We start from the raw sequence: 17971 nt of genomic DNA on the forward strand, positions 1-17971 counted from the left end.
CCTATGATACTTCAAAAGAGAGAAAGAAAGAGAGATTAACATTTTTTTAAAATAAAATGGAAGGCTTATGGACCAAAATTGGAACATTTCCCTCCTAAACTACAAAACTTGTTAAACTGCAAGAAATGTCTACATGACAAGCAGACTCACATATTCACTACTTCACCCAGGGAAAAAAAGGAAGGAGCAGGATGGGCAAATGCAGTTATCACAGGCCTACATTTGATGGTTCTTCTTATAAGGAAAATATATATCTTTATCTTTATATATAAAAAAATCTGGGTCAGAATCAGCTGAGATGAAAGCTTCCCACACTTAACATTTATGCTAGCATATCCTTTATCCACAGTAAAAGCATTGCCAGCAGATCAAGAGAAGAAATTATTCCACTCAATTCTGCACTGATGAGACCACATCTGGAGTACTGTGTCCAGCTTTGGGGCCTCCCACTATAGAAAGAATGTGGACAAGTTGGAGCAAGTCCAGCGGAGAGCAACGAAAATGGTTCAGGGGCTGGGGCACATGACTTATGAGGAGAGGCCAAGGGCACTGGGTTTATTTAGTCTGCAGAAGAGAAGACTGAGGGGGGATTTATTAGCAGCTTTTAACTACCTGAAAGGTGGTTGCAAAGAGGATGGAATTAGACTGTTCTCAGTGGTGACAGATGACAGAACAATAGTCTCAAGTTGTAGTGAGGGAGGTTTAAATCGAATATTAGAAAAAAACTTGCTCATTAGGACGGTTGTAAAGCACTGGAACAGGTTACCTAGAGAGGTGGTAGAATCTCCATCCTTGGAGGTTTTTAAAGCCTGGCTTGACAAAGCCCTAGCTGGAATGATCTAGTTGGGGATGGTCCTGTTTTGAACAGGGGGGTGGACTAGACCTCCTGAGATCCCTTCCAATCCTAATTTTCTATGATTCTATGCCACTGAAACACTGAATTATTATCAGAGACTAAAGGAACAGGTATTGGCCATAAACAAAAACAGGTGTTGAAGCTATAGAATACTCAATTCCTCTATGTGGTTCAACTTGCATAAAAAAAAGAGTTAATAGAGATTGTGTGCACTTACTGATCTTAGAGTAGCAGAGCTAGTGACTGAGACTAGTGAAGCTCATTGATTCCATTGATAATGAATTCCATAATTAATCAGTAATCAGTCTAATAATAGCTTTTAGCTTTCACTCATTTGTTGACTATGGAAAAATAATAAAGCAATTCTTCTTTTGCACAGCTCAGAAAGATCATAATGTGTCAGAATGGTTTTGACTGTATGGATTTCTCTTTGAAATCTCCGGGTTTATCTTGAGAATTGTGCGTAGGTGTTTACACACCTAACAAAGCTAATATTGAGCAGCACCCGCAACACCCTTCAAAGGATCTCATAGCACTCTGGTTGAGAATTAGTGTCCTAAAGAGCTAAGTTCCAACAAGAGCCAACAGAAAATGCAGATGTTCAGGACTCCACTAAAACTTCACTACTAATGATCAACACAGAATTATTTCTACAATAAAATGATTAAAGGACATCTACCTGTTACCCGGAATGTATTATGGGTACATATAAGTGTATACATGTGCCATCCCGAGCCACGCGGCGCGAACAGAGCGCGCAAACAGGCGCGCTCTGTAAGAGCACGCTGGCGTTTGCGCGGGCGTTCGCGCCGGAGGGCAGGCCAGGAGGGCCAGGAGTGGGACTCCTGTAGGGGTAGAGCGTAGACACCGCGCAGGTCTACAAACAGCAGCTTGTAGAATGGTGTCTACGAGGAGTACTGCTAGGGCCTCTGCCCAGGGGGACAAGGCTACCAGGGGCAGGTCTGAGGCCTCCACCCAGACCGAGCCCATGGGGGAGCCGGTGTCCCCCTACCTCCTGGCCTGTGGGGTATCCCCAGCAGGGCCGGGGGGAGCAGAGATTGGGGGCCCCCACACCTGTCCAGCAGGTGCCCGTCTTAGGGCTCTGGAGGCGCAGGTGAGGGAGCTCCGGGAGGAGGTTAGCAGGCTGAGGGGGATCAGGGAGGCGGAGGATGAAATTGACAGTTATTTCCTTTCCCTGCAGGCCCAGGCACCCAAGGAAGAAGCACCCCAGGGAATACCCTCCACAGCAGAGTGGCAGACGGTCACAGCCAGGACCGGAGCGGCACGCAGCGAACAGGTACCAGCTTCTCCAGTCCGACTGGTGAACAGGTACGAGGCCCTGGCGACCCTGCAGGAGATGGAAGGGGAGGAGGACACCCTTGGGCAAGAAGAAGCACCACGTTCTTCACACTCCAAACAGATCAAGAGATCCACGATGACCCAGAGGAGGAGGCGACGAGTGCTCATCATAGGAGACTCCATCCTGAGAGGTACGGAAGGACCCATCTGTCGCCAGGACCCCTCGGCACGAGAGGTATGCTGTCTCCCTGGAGAAAAGATTCGGGATGTGACGGAGGTAATCCAGGCCAGGATCAAGCCCACCGATTATTACCCCATGGTCCTAGTCCATGTGGGTACTAATGATGCGGCCAGGAGAACCCCCGATCACTTGATGGCGGACTACTGTGCTCTGAGCGGCGTGCTGAAGGAGTTCGGTGCCCAGGTGGTTTTCTCTTCCATCCTACCAGTGACTGGACGAGGAAGACGGCAGGAGAACTGCATCAGAGAGACCAACTGGCGGCTTCGGCAGTGGTGTCTCGAGGCAGGCTTCGGCTTCCTGGACAATGACCCACACATCACGACGAGGGACATGCTCAGCTGGGATGGGCTTCACCTGTCCCCCAAAGGTAAGCGTGTGTTTTCTACTAGGTTGGCGGATCTCCTCCGGCGGGCTTTAAACTAGGCTCATCGGGGGGAGGGGAGTACGAGGGCAGGGGAAGCTGTGGACCACCAAACCATGTGGCACCCACAAGGACAGCCCAGCCTGAAGAAGGAGAACATTGGGAACCTGAAAGCCATGGGGAGGCCAGCACAACAGAACAGGTAAGGAACAAGAAGGTAAGAAACAATGGGCCCCTTGGGACTGGGAGCGGGGGGGCAGCAAAGGCACCAGTCGCAGGGCTCAAGTGCCTATATACTAATGCTAGGAGCATGGGGAACAAGCAGGATGAACTAGCACTCCTGCTTGCACTAAACACCTATGACTTAGTGGGGCTAACAGAGACCTGGTGGGATTCATCCCATGACTGGGCGGTACATATTGAGGGCTATAGATTGCATAGAAAGGACAGGTCGGGGAAGAAAGGGGGGGGGGTTGCACTTTATGTCAGTGAGCAATACACATCAACCCTCATCAAGACAGAATCCGAGGCTGAGGAAGTAGAGGGATTGTGGGTTAGGCTACATGGGGGGCAAGGAGAAAGGGATTTGGTGGTAGGGGTCTGCTACAGACCCCCACACCAAGGGGAAGAAATAGATGCGGGGCTCCTGAGGCAACTCTCGGAGACCTTAAAAGCTAAAGAGGAGGTAGTCATGGGGGACCTAAACTACCTGGACATCTGCTGGGAGACGCAGACAGCAAGGTCCCATCGCTCACGCAGGTTTCTAACCTGTGTACAGGACCTCCACCTGACACAGGAGGTGCATGGTCCCACTAGGGGGAATGCCATACTGGATCTGGTATTGGCAACGGGAGATGACATGATAGGGGACCTCCAGATCGGTAGCTATCTGGGAGACAGTGATCACCTTATAATAGAATTCAACATAAGACGGCGAGTGAGTAAGGTAACTAGTAGGGTGAAAGTGCTAGACTTTAGGAAAGCTGATCTCAATGCACTCAGGCGATTAGTCAAGGAAGCACTTCAGAGTAGGAGTTTTGATGGGATGGGTGCCCAAGAAGGGTGGCTGTGCCTAAAGGAAACGATCCTTTGGGCACAAAGCAAGACGATCCCCGAGCGAGGCAAAAGAGGGAAAGGGGCCAGGAGGCTTCCATGGCTGACCAGAGAAATCCAGGGCAGCCTAAGGGCCAAAAGGGGAGCACATAAAAAGTGGAAACAGGGTGAGATCACTAAAGATGAATATACCTCCTCTGCTCGTGCTTGTAGGGAGGCAGTTAGGCGGGCCAAAGCTACCATGGAGCTGAGGATGGCAACCCAAGTAAAGGACAACAAGAAATTGTTTTTTAGATATATAGGGAGTAAAACGAAGTCCCAGGGAGGAATAGGACCCCTGCTAAATGGGCAGAAGCAATTGGTGACAGACAGGGGGGACAAGGCTGAACTCCTCAACGAGTTCTTTGCCTCAGTGTTCCTAAGCGAGGGGCAAGACAAGACTCTCACTGGGGTTGTAGAGAGGCAGCAGCAAGGCGCCAGACTTCCATGCGTAGATCCTGAGGTGGTGCAGAGTCACTTGGAAGAACTGGATGCCTTTAAGTCGGCAGGCCCGGATGGGCTCCATCCGAGGGTGCTGAAGGCACTGGCCGACGTCATTGCAGAGCCACTGGAGGGAATATTCGAATGCTCGTGGCGCACAGGCCAAGTCCCGGAGGACTGGAAAAGGGCTAACGTGGTCCCCATTTTCAAAAAAGGGGAGGAAGGAGGACCCGGGCAACTATAGGCCGGTCAGTCTCACCTCCATCCTTGGTAAAGTCTTTGAAAAAATTATCAAGGCTCACATTTGTGAGAGCCCGGCAGGGCAAATTATGCTGAGGGGAAACCAGCATGGGTTTGTGGCGGGCAGATCGTGCCTGACCAACCTAGTCTCTTTCTATGACCAGGTTACGAAACGCCTGGACACAGAAGGAGGGGTGGATGTCTTATACTTGGACTTCAGGAAGGCCTTCGATACGGTATCCCACCCCATACTGGTGAACAAGTTAAGAGGCTGTGATGTGGATGACTGCACAGTCTGGTGGGTGGCGAATTGGCTAGAGGGTCGCACCCAAAGAGTCGTGGTAGATGGGTCGGTCTCGACCTGGAAGGGTGTGGGCAGTGGGGTCCCGCAGGGTTCGGTCCTTGGACCGATACTCTTTAATGTCTTCATCCACGACTTGGACGTGGGAGTGAAATGTACTCTGTCCAAGTTTGCAGATGACACAAAGCTATGGGGAGAAGTGGACACGCCGGAGGGCAGGGAACAGCTGCAGGCAGACCTGGATAGGCTGGACAAGTGGGCAGAAAACAACAGGATGCAGTTCAACAAGGAGAAATGCAAAGTGCTGCACCTAGGGAGGAAAAATGTCCAGCACACCTACAGCCTAGGGAATGACCTGCTGGGTGGCACAGAGGTGGAAAGGGATCTTGGAGTCCTAGTGGACTCCAAGATGAACATGAGCCGGGAGTGTGACGAAGCCATCAGAAAAGCCAATGGCACTTTATCGTGCATCAGCAGATGCATGACAAATAGGTCCAGGGAGGTGATACTTCCCCTCTATCGGGCGCTGGTCAGACCGCAGTTGGAGTACTGCGTGCAATTCTGGGCGCCACACTTCAAGAAGGATGCGGATAACCTGGAGAGGGTACAGAGAAGGGCAACTCGTATGGTCAAGGGCCTGCAGACCAAGCCCTACGAGGAGAGACTAGAGAAACTGGACCTTTTCAGCCTCCGCAAGAGAAGGTTGAGAGGCGACCTTGTGGCTGCCTATAAGTTCATCACGGGGGCACAGAAGGGAATTGGTGAGGATTTATTCACCAAGGCGCCCCCGGGGGTTACAAGAAATAATGGTCACAAGCTAGCAGAGAGCAGATTTAGATTGGACATAAGGAAGAACTTCTTCACAGTTCGAGTGGCCAAGGTCTGGAATGGGCTCCCAAGGGAGGTGGTGCTCTCCCCTACCCTGGGGGTCTTCAAGAGGAGGTTAGACGAGTATCTAGCTGGGGTCATCTAGACCCAGCACTCTTTCTTGCTTATGCAGGGGGTCGGACTTGATGATCTATTGAGGTCCCTTCCGACCCTAACATCTATGAATCTATGAATATGAATCTATGAATCTACCTAATATTTGATAGCTCTGTTATAGTGAGAAAAAGGTAGATCAAGAAAGAAATCCTACTAAACAATATGCCTGCATAAGCAGCATCTACGACTAATCCATTCAAAGGTATAAAAATGCCAGCAGCATCTGTGGGCAGCTGCCGACCCCTGGTCAGCTCTCGCCACCCACCACTGACGGCGCTGGCGGCATCTGCAGAAGCTCCTGCTTACCGCTGCTGCACTCCTGCCGCCACCTCCACACTTCCACCACCACCGTGCCCATCAGCTGCCAAGGACACATGTCGTTCATGCTCAGCACAACATGGAAAGACACTGATTAACTGAGTGTAAGAGTGATAAGCATAACCATATATTCCATTGAAGATGAAACTTGTAATAAATGCTTTGTAAGACAGTAATCAATCAAATAATGGTTAAACTTATGGCTAAAGAGCTTGTAGGCAGAACATTTTATAAATCATAGCACCCACTAGCATAGGGGTGGGCAAAATATGGCCCGTGGGCCAGATCTGGCCTGCAAGGCCATTCTATCTATTCTATCTATTCTATTCTATCATTCCATGTGGCCCCTAAAAAAATTTAGAAAATTAATATTTATCTGTCTTTGGTTCCTGTCAAAAATGATGGGAACCAGGGGCAGTAGGACCCAGGGGAAGCCCAGTGGGCTCCTGCAACAGCAGGGCCTGCCCAGCCCCACCCCCCCCCAGCCAGAAGCTCCAGCAGGGACCATGTGGCTGCACCATGCTGGAAACTCAGGTAAGGGTGGGGCCAGGAGAGGACTCACCCGTCAGGGCTGTGCACAGCAGCAGCCACTGCTCGGTGCAGAGGAAAGCACCCCCCGTTTGCCACGCCGGGCAGTGTTTGCCATTGCTGCCTCTGTGCTGCCCAGCAGCGAGCTCCGGATGGGCAGCAGCAGCAAACACTGCCCGGCGCAGCAAGCGGGGGGACCGCAGCTGCTGCCATGGCGCAGCCCCAACGGGCAAGCCCAGAGCCGGCGCGGGGCCCAAGCTGGAAGCGGGGCCAGGTTACAAGCTGGTGGTGAATGAGGGGGAGAAAAGTGGCCCCTCACCCACCCTGTGGCCAGCGCCCAATGCTTCAGCCCCTCGCAAGCAGCTGCAGCAGGAAGCGCCAGCGAGGGACCACTTTTCCCCACACTCAGCACCAACTCGTTCCCTGCAGGTGAGACGGGGGTCAGGGCTGCATGTCGCCCCCAGCCTGTACTGTGGGGCTGGGGAGCACTGGGAGTAAGTGGATGCAGGAGTCAGTGGGAGCACGGGGCCCACACCAGTGTCCCAGGGCCAGTGCCAGCAGGTCCCAGAGCAGGGCGGCAGGGGTACAAGGGTCCTGGCTGGCAGGGGGTCTATGGAGCCGGGCCAGCTCCTCCCTCTCCCTGCTGGTGTGGCCCAGCTCCACAGATCCCGCCTGGCCTGTGCCCTGCTCTGGGGCCCACCAGTGCTGGCCCTAAGACATTGGTGCCAAGACATTGGGACATCGGTCCCAAGATGGTGACCAGGGAGCAGCGCGGGGCTATCCATGCGGCCCTCCACAGCTTGCCACAACTGGGTAAGCAGCCCTCTGCCCAAAATAAGTGCCTGCCCCTGCGCTAGCAGGACACTGAAAGCAGATAAATGAAACAGATAAATCAGCATTAAGGATATTTTTAAATGATGTACTATGAATCAAAGTAGTGATATAAACCAAGCTAACAAAAAGGTGCACACTAGCATTACCAATATTTTGAACAAACTGATGACAAATTCAGGACCTCAATAATCTCAAGCATTTCTATTAAGCCCCTAACACAAGTACATTTATTATGCAATCAACTAGTTAATTGCACAATAAATTTCATCCAGTTACACATGTAAAGTCATTATAGCACAATAAAAATGGCCATTCAGTTACAAAAATGGCTAACCAGGTACAAAGAAGTTGCTTTAAAAATGTAGAACATTTTTGTAGCTAGTTTCTATCAAGCTTTAATTTGAATGTGTGGCATGTCACACATCAGACAATGGTCTTTGATGGGTCTTCTGGCATCCCAAGGTGCACTGCTCCCTCTCCCACCTCACCAACAATCTATCTGGAACACAGCCCTTGTATGTCAAACTTACCCTTCTCAGGTGGCGGGGATTCCCTTCCCCATCACGCCCTCCTTCCACAATCCACAGCAAAGTGAGAGAAAGCCCTTCCCAGGCACAAAGCCCTAGGAATTCTCTCTCCTTGCACTGGGCAGGGGGGAGGGGAAAAATAAGTCCCAGAGCACAGAGTCAAGTGTGGGAGAAACCCCTTACACAGGGGGAAGCCCCTTACCAGGGTTCTCTCCCTCTCCCTGTGCTGAGTAAAGCACATGGTAAGGGGGGAAATTATTCCCCTATCCAGCACAGAGCCCCTTCCTCAAGGAGCAGGACTTGGGGTTCCCTTCAATGCCCACATGCTGAGCAAAGCACAGAGGGAGGAGGGAATTCCACCCCCCTCCTCAGCTTCCCTCCCCGCCTCAAGCCTAGAGCCAGGTGCACAAGGAAATCCACTTCCAGCAACAAGCATGGACAAAAAGGAAGATCAGAGTGAGGAGAAGGAGAGAACACCTGGTCTGTGCTCTATGCTGGGAAAAGGTTTCCTCACGTGACCAGGATTCTCCCGTTACCCGCATGCTGCTCCCAGTCTTCCCACAGCACCTGCAACAGGCCTCAGGCAGTGTCCTAGGACGAGTTCAAATGGTGAGCACTTCGATGAGTCCTGTGGGGTGTCTTGGACAGCAAACAATATTAAAGGGAGCAGTAAATCCCACTGTCTGGAGATCACCCTGTATGCACTGCTGCAACATCCTCTTTATGGTACCATTGAGGCACTCCATGAGACCATTGGTCTGCGCGTGGTACACAGATGTCTTTAGGTGTTTTATCCGCAGTGTATGACACATGACCTGTAATACCCCAGACAAAAAATTCCGCCCTTGGTCAGTCAAGATCTGCTTGGGTATTCCCACCCGCACGATCCACTTTATCAGCTCCTTGGCGATTCATGGTGCTGTCATCACCCGGAGTGGAATAGCCTCTGGGTAATGGATGGCTTAATCAATGAATACCAGTATATACTGGTGCCCTGCACTGCTCCGGGGTAGGGTCCACATTACATCCATCGCTATCTGTGAGAATGGGACATCAGTAACGGGTAATGGCTGGAGTGGGGCTCGGGGGGGGGGGAGGCCATCCTCCCACATTCTCTGGTATTCTGGGCATGCCACACACCGGTAGGTGATATCTTCCCCCAGTCCTGGCCAAAAAAGTGGGCTACCCTAGCTATAGTTTTGTCCCAGCGCACGTGGCCTCCTGTGGGGCTCACGTGGGCCAACTGCCAAACTAGCCAGCAGAACTGGGTGGGCACTACCAACTAGGCTTCCTCCTGCCCCACCTGCCACCCCCCTTTGGACCTGGTAAAGCAGCTGGCCTCTTACCTCGTACTGTGAGGTTCTGGTGGTAGTCTCTGGCTAGTCGCTCCTGGTCACAAGGATTCGCATCCAGATTGCTCGCAGTTCCTCATCTTCTCATGCATCCCTAAACTGCAGCCCACTGGCCACATCATGCAGATCCACTTCCTCTGCATCCTCCACCGACTCCCTGTCGTCTTCAAGCTCCCCAAGCCACCCATCACAGTCCCTAAGCCATTGCCATCCAACCTCAGCATCCTGCAACCTTTCCAAGACATCACAGATTGGGGTCCAATCTCACCTCAGCAACATATCACACACCAGGCCTGGGGCCACTCTGACTAGCAGATCCCCCTGATGTTCCATGACTCGAAGTTGGATCCACCAGCATTCAACCTTTTCTATCTCACCATGGAGGCAAGCCATCCTCACTGGTGTTGCTCTGCTGCCCATTTGGGGCAGGACAAGATCAGCCCACAATAATGACCAGGCATACCCGGAGTCCAGTCTGGCCTTGACAGGGTGGTTCTCCACCCACGCTCTCATGTGTGGGCGGCTCCATATGGTGTTGTCTCCCCCAGAGATATAGCTGCAGTCCATCGGTTCACCGGTATCTATTTCTTTTTGTGATTTTGCCTGCCTCTTTGGGAACTGGCGGGCCTCCAGTGCTCCACGAGGATGCTTGGGCACTCACATGAAAAGTGCCCTGTTCTCCCACACCGGAAGCAGACCATCTCCCTTTGTCTGCTCCTGCTAGTGTTTCGCCTCTTCTCGGCCTTGCATGGATGAGAGTTCCCCAGATTCAGCACTGGCTTCTCCTGGCTGTACACTGCTCCAGCTGCTGCGGAGGCTTCAGCCAGTCTTAGGGCCTCTTCAAAGTTGGCTAGTGAGTGCTAGTGGATCCATCATTTGATGCACTTATACCTGTAGCCAAGAGGGACCAGGCAAAACAGCCTTCAGGTCATTCTGGAATTGTTCCAGAAGTATTTGGTCCACCAACGTGTCTCAGTTGTGGGTAGCCGACCTCACCCACTTATTCAGAAGATCTTGAAGCAGTTGCATCAGGATCTGGGGCCTTTTCTCATCAGGGACCTTCTTGGCTCAGAACTGCTTCCAATAGTACTCTGGATTGATCTCGAGCCTGTATAAAATGGCGGCCTTAACCCGCTCATAATCCCAAGCTTCATCCTCGGCTAGGGCTCAGTATGCCACCTGTGCTTTACCTACAATAAGTACCCCGACCTGCCTGGCCCAATATCCTTTATCTAATCCAGTCATAAGGGTGATGCATGCTTCTGGGTCATCATCCTGGGTCACTTAGGGTGTCTTGAAGGCAGCTAGACTGTGGCACAGCCAATCTTGTTGCTGATCCATCATTTGTTGCTCTGCGTCTAGTATTTGGGTGAAAGCCTGTAGGTTCTGGCCATTGGGAGGGGCCATTGTTGCTGGCTGCATAATGACGTCAATGACTTCTGGCGGGTCCCTTTGAAGATTCCTGGCCAATGCACCACTTTGCACCCATATGGCCTCGTGGGCACATTCTCTTGCCACTCTGGAGTGTGCACCCAGTGCCGGCCACAGGGTGTGTTCCAGCAGCCTTGGCACTGGGTCCCATTCACCCTGAAGGAACCCCTGGTACTCACCTGCTACAACTTGATCTTTTCCTTCAGTGTCAGGGTTCCTTCTCGTCACTCCTTGTGGGTCAGGCGCTGCCCCTTCCATTTCCCCGCCACCGGCTTTTAAATCAGCCGGGCAGCAATTTTTGCTGACATCATCAGCCAGTGCCGTTCCCAGCCAGCAATAAAAGCAGCTGATGAACTGTGCAGGTGGTTCATCTCGGCACAGCTTGTCCAGCTCTATTTTTCCTAAAAAAGGTATGTATGCCCTGCCTTCAGGGATTTTCTCTTTGTCTTCTGGGCAGGTTGACTCTGTCTTGGGTCCCACCGTGGGAGGGTGTTCCAGGGCCTCTACTCATCTTTCCCTGGGACAGGATACTACATACTTCTTCTAATTTATGTTTTATCTTTTAAACATAAAATATTTTAGATCAAAATTGTACCAAATCAAAATGTGTTCTACTAAAAGGATTTCTTTTTAATCTTGTTGAAACTTGAATAGTTTCAAAAGCTTTCTAAATATTAAATACAATACTCTAACAAAAAAATAAAGATGACATTAAATATGAGCAACTCAAAGTTAAGTACTTTTGCAGAAAAATCAACTCATTATTTTACTGGTATAATGATGTCTCACTGAAAAAGTCCTAACATAGTTATAGTCAAGGTAAGAACTTAGGATTCAAAGGGTTTATTATAACCTAAATTATAGAAAATTACTGATTTTTTAAAAACATGCTGTGAAATGGCAAAAGTGGACCATATACTATGTCTGAAAAAAGATTCTACTTCATTTTTCTAAACCATTATGCCATTATATTTGAATCTCTTTCCTATAGTTGTACTGCTTTAGGACTGCACATAAATGGACACAAATTTATATTTACATTTGAATACAGGAGTTATTCACCAGTGACATAAGTCACTAAAGTTAATGGAATTGTGCCTTCTTAAAAGTGTCACTGTCCTTCCCTCAAAATATTCATGGATTGCAAATATTAAGCTTGTTCATTATTATCAATTTACATCTTACATAATACTATGAATACTTATGTATGCATTTATATTTCAACCTCTTTCATGGAAATGATCCTAGCTACCCAAGTGTTCAACTCTTCCCGTCTATGACATCATAGCTGCATTCTTTTGGAATAATCGCTGACTGTCAGAGGAGGGTCATAATTTCAAAGTCATCACTTTCATAAGACCTGGAGCTAGAATACAGAACTCATTTTAAAGAAAAAGTTGGCTACTTGGAGTATTAATCACCCTTCAAGTCCAGAAGACTTACTACAACCTCAACTGAGCTTTCACTTAAGCTTTCGCTTAAGCCTTACGTGGATTACATTAAACAGAGGACACAAGGTAAACACTAGGAAAATTCTGAATTTTCTCTACAACAAGGGGAAAAATAGTTCTTTATATTACATTTTGTCTATTCATCAATACTGTTAAACAAAGCCTAGAGAATAAAACAGTAATACAACATATAATCATACAAGATTTTTTAAAACATGCTAGTGTTCTATCACCACTGTTCAAAAAATATTTATCTTGGATTTGGAAATACTATACTCAGATTACATTAGTGCCCTTTTTTCATTAACTCTAATCTTCAATTTTATTTGTTTGGATTCCTAATATTTTTCAAATATCCTCAGGGTCTAACAACTGCACAAAAAAGTAGAATTTTGAGCAACAATATTAATATAAAGATGCTATAAGATAAATATAAGAGATACAACTCCTGCAGTTACTTTTACAGTCAAATACTATTGCTAATAATTTATCTAAAGACTAACTGAACAAGACAAGTTTCCTCCAATTCCTATCTTGTCAGAATAACTGCTGGTGGGCCAATCTAGATAAATAACATGACCAGAAGACTGAAATACAGTGAAAAGAAACAGGTATTCCCATTGCAGCAATGCATTAATAATAAAAGGCTCAAAGTATTGCTTTGCTGAAGTTATTAGAAAGCAGTAATATGAAAGAAGGAAATTTCTCTCAACTACTTTCTGGTCCTGAAATCTTAAACGTTACTGACCCACCAAAAGGAAAGTCTCTGGAAATCTTAATTCACTGAATTTTTGTTGTTCAACTGTGTGTAGGATCTGTCCTTTAATATGGATAATATTTGTTTGATTTGTAAAATTAAATGTTCAATATCCAGGGCCTTTTCATTTTAAAACTAACAAAAAAAGGGGAACAAAATAAATTTTAGCAGAGATAGCTACAGGTAAGATTGCTAAGCATTTTCCTCTATGGTTGGGTGATATTTCCAACTGCTTAAAACTTCAACTGCCTGGGCTGAAATTCTGTTTGCATTCTATTTCAGGCTGTCATTTTTATTTAACATTTCAGTAAATGGTTCAGCCATTCCTAAGAATAAAACAAAAGAAAAACAAGCATTTTTGTCAACATTTTTTAAAATTGTAATTATTCCTTTGGTTCTGGTGCCTCCAAACTTTGCTGTAAGAACTTAAAATCTGGCAAAAAAAATTATCTTGCTTTTTACTGTCCCATTGAAATTCTCTCGATCTGAAAGAGTTCCTATTTCCCTGAAATCTACTGCATGCATTTGCTTAAGCATGTTTTCTAGAACAATGAAAACCAAACTTTTTCACAGGCGTGCCCCAAATTAGCCCTACAGGCCCTCCCCGAGTGCCCCTCTGATCCTCTTCGCCTGCCTGATCTACTGCTCCACTTCTTGCTCCCGGCCCAATCTGCTACTCTGTTTTCCGCTTCCCACCCTATTTGGCACTGTGCTCCCTGTGCCCTCCACGATCTACTGCATGCCACACACAGAGGCTGCCTGTGCCACTTGTAGCATGCATGCCACAAGTTGGCCACCCCTGTTCTTAGAAGACCGCTACTACATTACACAGCATTCTGATGCTATTCCCATTATTTTACAGACAATATACTTGCACACAGACAGTGCTTGCACCAGGCCACTTCTGGCAGAACTGAAATGGAACTTATTCCATAATATCTCAGATTCAAGGCTCACCTACTTAAACTGCATGCCTTTCAGGATGAATGCGCCAAATATGTGAGCTTGACTTGAGTTACCCAAGTGAGGGACAACACTTTTATTCCAGAAACAGAACTAAGGAATACTAGCTAATGGGTTGTGAGCCAGCAACAATGGGTTCTATTCTCCGTTACAAAGTTTACTACTGTTACTAGTTATTCCTGTTGTTAAAGTAGCTTTAAGTCACATGTTCCAACCCTGTTAATGACCCAGAAGTCTTTAAGATGTCGTTACAACTATACATGATGAATTTTCTCCCTTTCCCCTGCTTTTCTAAAACTAGAATCTTGCATTAAAACCTATTTTCTTGCATTAAATTAATATTAATGTAGCTAATTAATATTAATGCTGTTAAGTTTAAGACTAAGAATTAAGAAATGCCATAATGATTGCAGCCATTGAAATTACCTGAGATAGACAAAAGAGCCAAGTTCAAAAACTTGATGAAAATTTCTTCTGGAAGTCACGCATTGCAAATAAATAGCTTTTTCAGCACTGTAAATTACATTTCAAAAAGTTACAAGCTGCCCAGTGGTTGTGACTTATCTGATAATGGACTGGATTCACTTTGTCACCCTCTAAACCACCTGATCATACTGATAATGTAAACTCCTTAAACATGATGTTATTACTACTGCATATATAACTATGAAACCACACAATACAACAATAGAACTTAATTGTTTTAATTTATAGAAAATTGTAAAAAAAAGTATATTATTTTTACATAAAGATTCTTTGTTTTTTCTTAAACAGATAACTCCATCTCCCAAAACATATAACATTGGTTGTTGCTGAAAATAATTCTCATCTTAAATGTATGACAAGCTTAGGACACAGAACATCTCCTTCATAGAACAAAAAAGCAAAAAATATAGAGATTACTACAAGCTGAAGTGCTTTCTTCTTCAAAAGTGTTTTACAAATATCAACTATATGAAACCTCATGACACTTGAGCAAGATCTGACAAGTTATTTCAAAACTATAGAGGGGAGGACTCTGGAAAGAGTAATAACTACCATCCTAAAGCATTAGAAAGATTCAGTGTGAAGTCCTGTAGAATATAGAAGTTCATCTTTTCCCATCAGCAATCTGGCCCACATCACTCCTCACTCACTTCCTCTCAACTCCATAATCAAGTCCCATCTTACCATGACCTTCAAGGGTCAACAGAACTTGAACACAGCTTTCTTTACATTCATTTTTCCCTTTGAACAACTGAAGTTTGCAGCTTGCAATGACCTTAGATTCCTAGAATTTTGTTTTCATTATTTCTGAAATATAGTCCTGCAACTCAGCTATATAATCACTTTCATTATAGCTGTTATTCTGTATAGATTTTAAAACTAATGAAGCCAAGTCAACACGCTTAAGGTAAGAACTGTATATAATTAACATCTATTCATAGTACATTCTCAATCAGCATTTATTTTTCAAAAATGAATGGGTTCTTCCCCCTCTCTCTCCCCAGCAAATAATTTGTGCACAACAATTAAGATTTCTGTTCCCCATAGAAATCAAAAACCTTAGCAAGCTTCTAAATAAGAAAAAGAAATCACGTTAGGTAAAATGACAATGAAGCATATGCTCACTAAGAATAAACTTGAAAAAGCTGACATACAAGTAAGGTCCTGATCGCTTGTAGCCATTAAAGATTTCCAACCATGTTCACAAAAGAAGAAGGATACATTCTCAGTATTCTGGCTAAATTCAAAATCAGTTACTTATGCATCAATTTAAAATGCTCCAGAAATCTTCATTTTATGCCTTAAGTATTAGTATATTGTGACTGGGTGCAGAACATACAGAGATCCTCAAATAAAAAAGCCATAGAAGTGCAAACATGTATTAGATTATCTTTTGTTCTCAGCAATGGCAAGGTAGTTGATGTTCAGATCCAAATCCCACTCATATCTGAGCTAAAGTTAAGCTCAGAAGCTCACATACAGATATGGTTCCAGTACAATGGGGAAAAAAATCACCATCTGCTCTTGCAAAACAGCAGCAGAAAGTGGCAGAACTTATGTGACTGCTTAAGATTTCAAAATTTCTACCATCTTGAATGGTGGAAATATAACACATGTATTCTCAGAGTGATGGTTATGCAACACCTGTACACTTGCTACAGATGATAAAATAACTTATTTTCTCACATACGACAACTCCAAAATAAAATACATGCCTTGTTATTAGAAGACAGAATAATCACAAAAAAGTTTTTTACAGAGTCATGACCAACTGTGACATATAATAAGTCCTCCTGGGAACACAGGGTGTTTATACACAAGCTGGTGGGGGGGTTGGGCACTAATACATGAGATGCTGGAGCCTGCTGGAAAGCAGTAATTACAGCGCATTGGAGCAGCCTCATTACATGTATATAGGTGCCCAGAGTGTCTAAGAAGTGTGGCATCCCAGAGATAGACGGAGTGAGGTAAAAGTTTGTCTCCTACGATGCCACACTTTCCTGGACACTCTGACCAGGTGCAGAAGTTACACTTACTGTGCGGTAAGCATGCAAAAAGCGCTCTACAGCTGTAACTGAAGAGACAGTCAGGGACACAGAGTGCTGAAAAAATGGCAGATCCCAATCTAAGATAACACTGGCTGGATATGTGTGGCAGAGCGGGTGAGGAGAGAAAAACCCCCACCTGCACCCTTCCCCTTACCGGTGCAGCAACAGACACTCCCCCTGGCAGCCGCAAAGACGGTTGGAGCAGCAAGTGTCACAAGTGCCAGACTTGTGCTTCCAGCTGACCAGGAGGGACTCACTGGGCCAAACAGCATGGTGCACGTCCACAGCTGTAATAGGTGACACATGGGTTCATCAGCAGGAACACTGAGCAGCAGCTGGACGCAGAATGCTGTCCCTCATAGGCTGGAAGCCCCAGCAGAGGGATACAAATACTGCCAGAACTGAAGGGTGAGATCGCAGGACAGCAGCTGACAGGACTTGAACCAGAAACGGGTGAGAGGCAGTTAAGCTGCCCATACTTTTTGATTTTCATAAAGGCACACTGGCAGGGATTCCTGGCATGAAACTGGGGCCCTCAGCTAAAGATTATGTGTGGGCAACACCTAGTAACCTGGCACCCAGCTGATGCCACAGCCACAGCCAACATTTAAACAATGATACTATAACAGCCGGAGGCCTGAGACAGAAGTGTAGCAGTGGAGGAGCTCCGAATACAGATCCCATAGAGGTCAAGCCAACAGGCCTTTCTTTTGGTGGCTAGTAGAAGCTAGCAAAACAAACATTTTTCTCCAGGCAAAATACTGCCTCCTAGCGGAACCAATTCTCCTATTTTTTGTACATCAAAGACATAGCAGGAAAGAGATTAGGCAGGAAATAGAATTTCCTTGGGGAAGGAAATACTGTAGCATCTGCACCCTTCACGGGTTGGTGCTGCGATATATTTACCAAAGCGTTCCCCACCCTTCACAGGTTGACACTGTGCCAGTGTGGTATCACATTTCAGTGCTGTAGGTTAGAGTGCTGTAACGAACATCTGTACCACATCCCATCTCAACACACAGCAGGTCACATTCCACCAACATCCCATAGAACATTGTGGCACCCGGCTCACCCCCTTCCCAAGGTAGTGCTCTAGCCTAGGTCAGAGTTCATATGGTCAGCCTGAGCACCAAGCTGACCCCATCCCCAGGGTCTTTCACCCTAGGTGGTAAAGCCCCTGTTTCTAACCCCCACCCTCCCCTCCTGCCATGCACCCTTCTATTCTCTTCAGCCATCTGTGAGCCACTGTCTGGTATTAACACTCAATGTGCAGATTCCATTTACCCCATCTGGGCATTTGTAAAGAATGCAGCTTTCGATGAAGTGCTGTGCTGTTTGCTGGACACCACATTCACACAGGGGGCTAAGATGCTCATTTTGTATAGGGTTGTTTTGAAGTGTCTGTATTCAGGTCTTGGTCTGTTCAGCTTGACCCACACTTGTCTGTCAAGGTTGTGCTCA

At 46.8% G+C, this 17971-nt stretch overlaps 1 protein-coding gene across 4 annotated transcripts in view; it reads right to left on the bottom strand.

The window, feature by feature from the left end:
• The window catches only part of ENTREP2 (endosomal transmembrane epsin interactor 2), a 451267-nt gene that overhangs the window by 378414 nt on the left and 54882 nt on the right, over positions 1 to 17971 (bottom strand). The gene's annotated exons all lie outside the window — the stretch shown is intronic.

The sequence above is a fragment of the Alligator mississippiensis genome, chromosome 11, assembly GCF_030867095.1.
Source record: "Alligator mississippiensis isolate rAllMis1 chromosome 11, rAllMis1, whole genome shotgun sequence".
NCBI classification, from domain to species: Eukaryota; Metazoa; Chordata; order Crocodylia; family Alligatoridae; genus Alligator; species Alligator mississippiensis.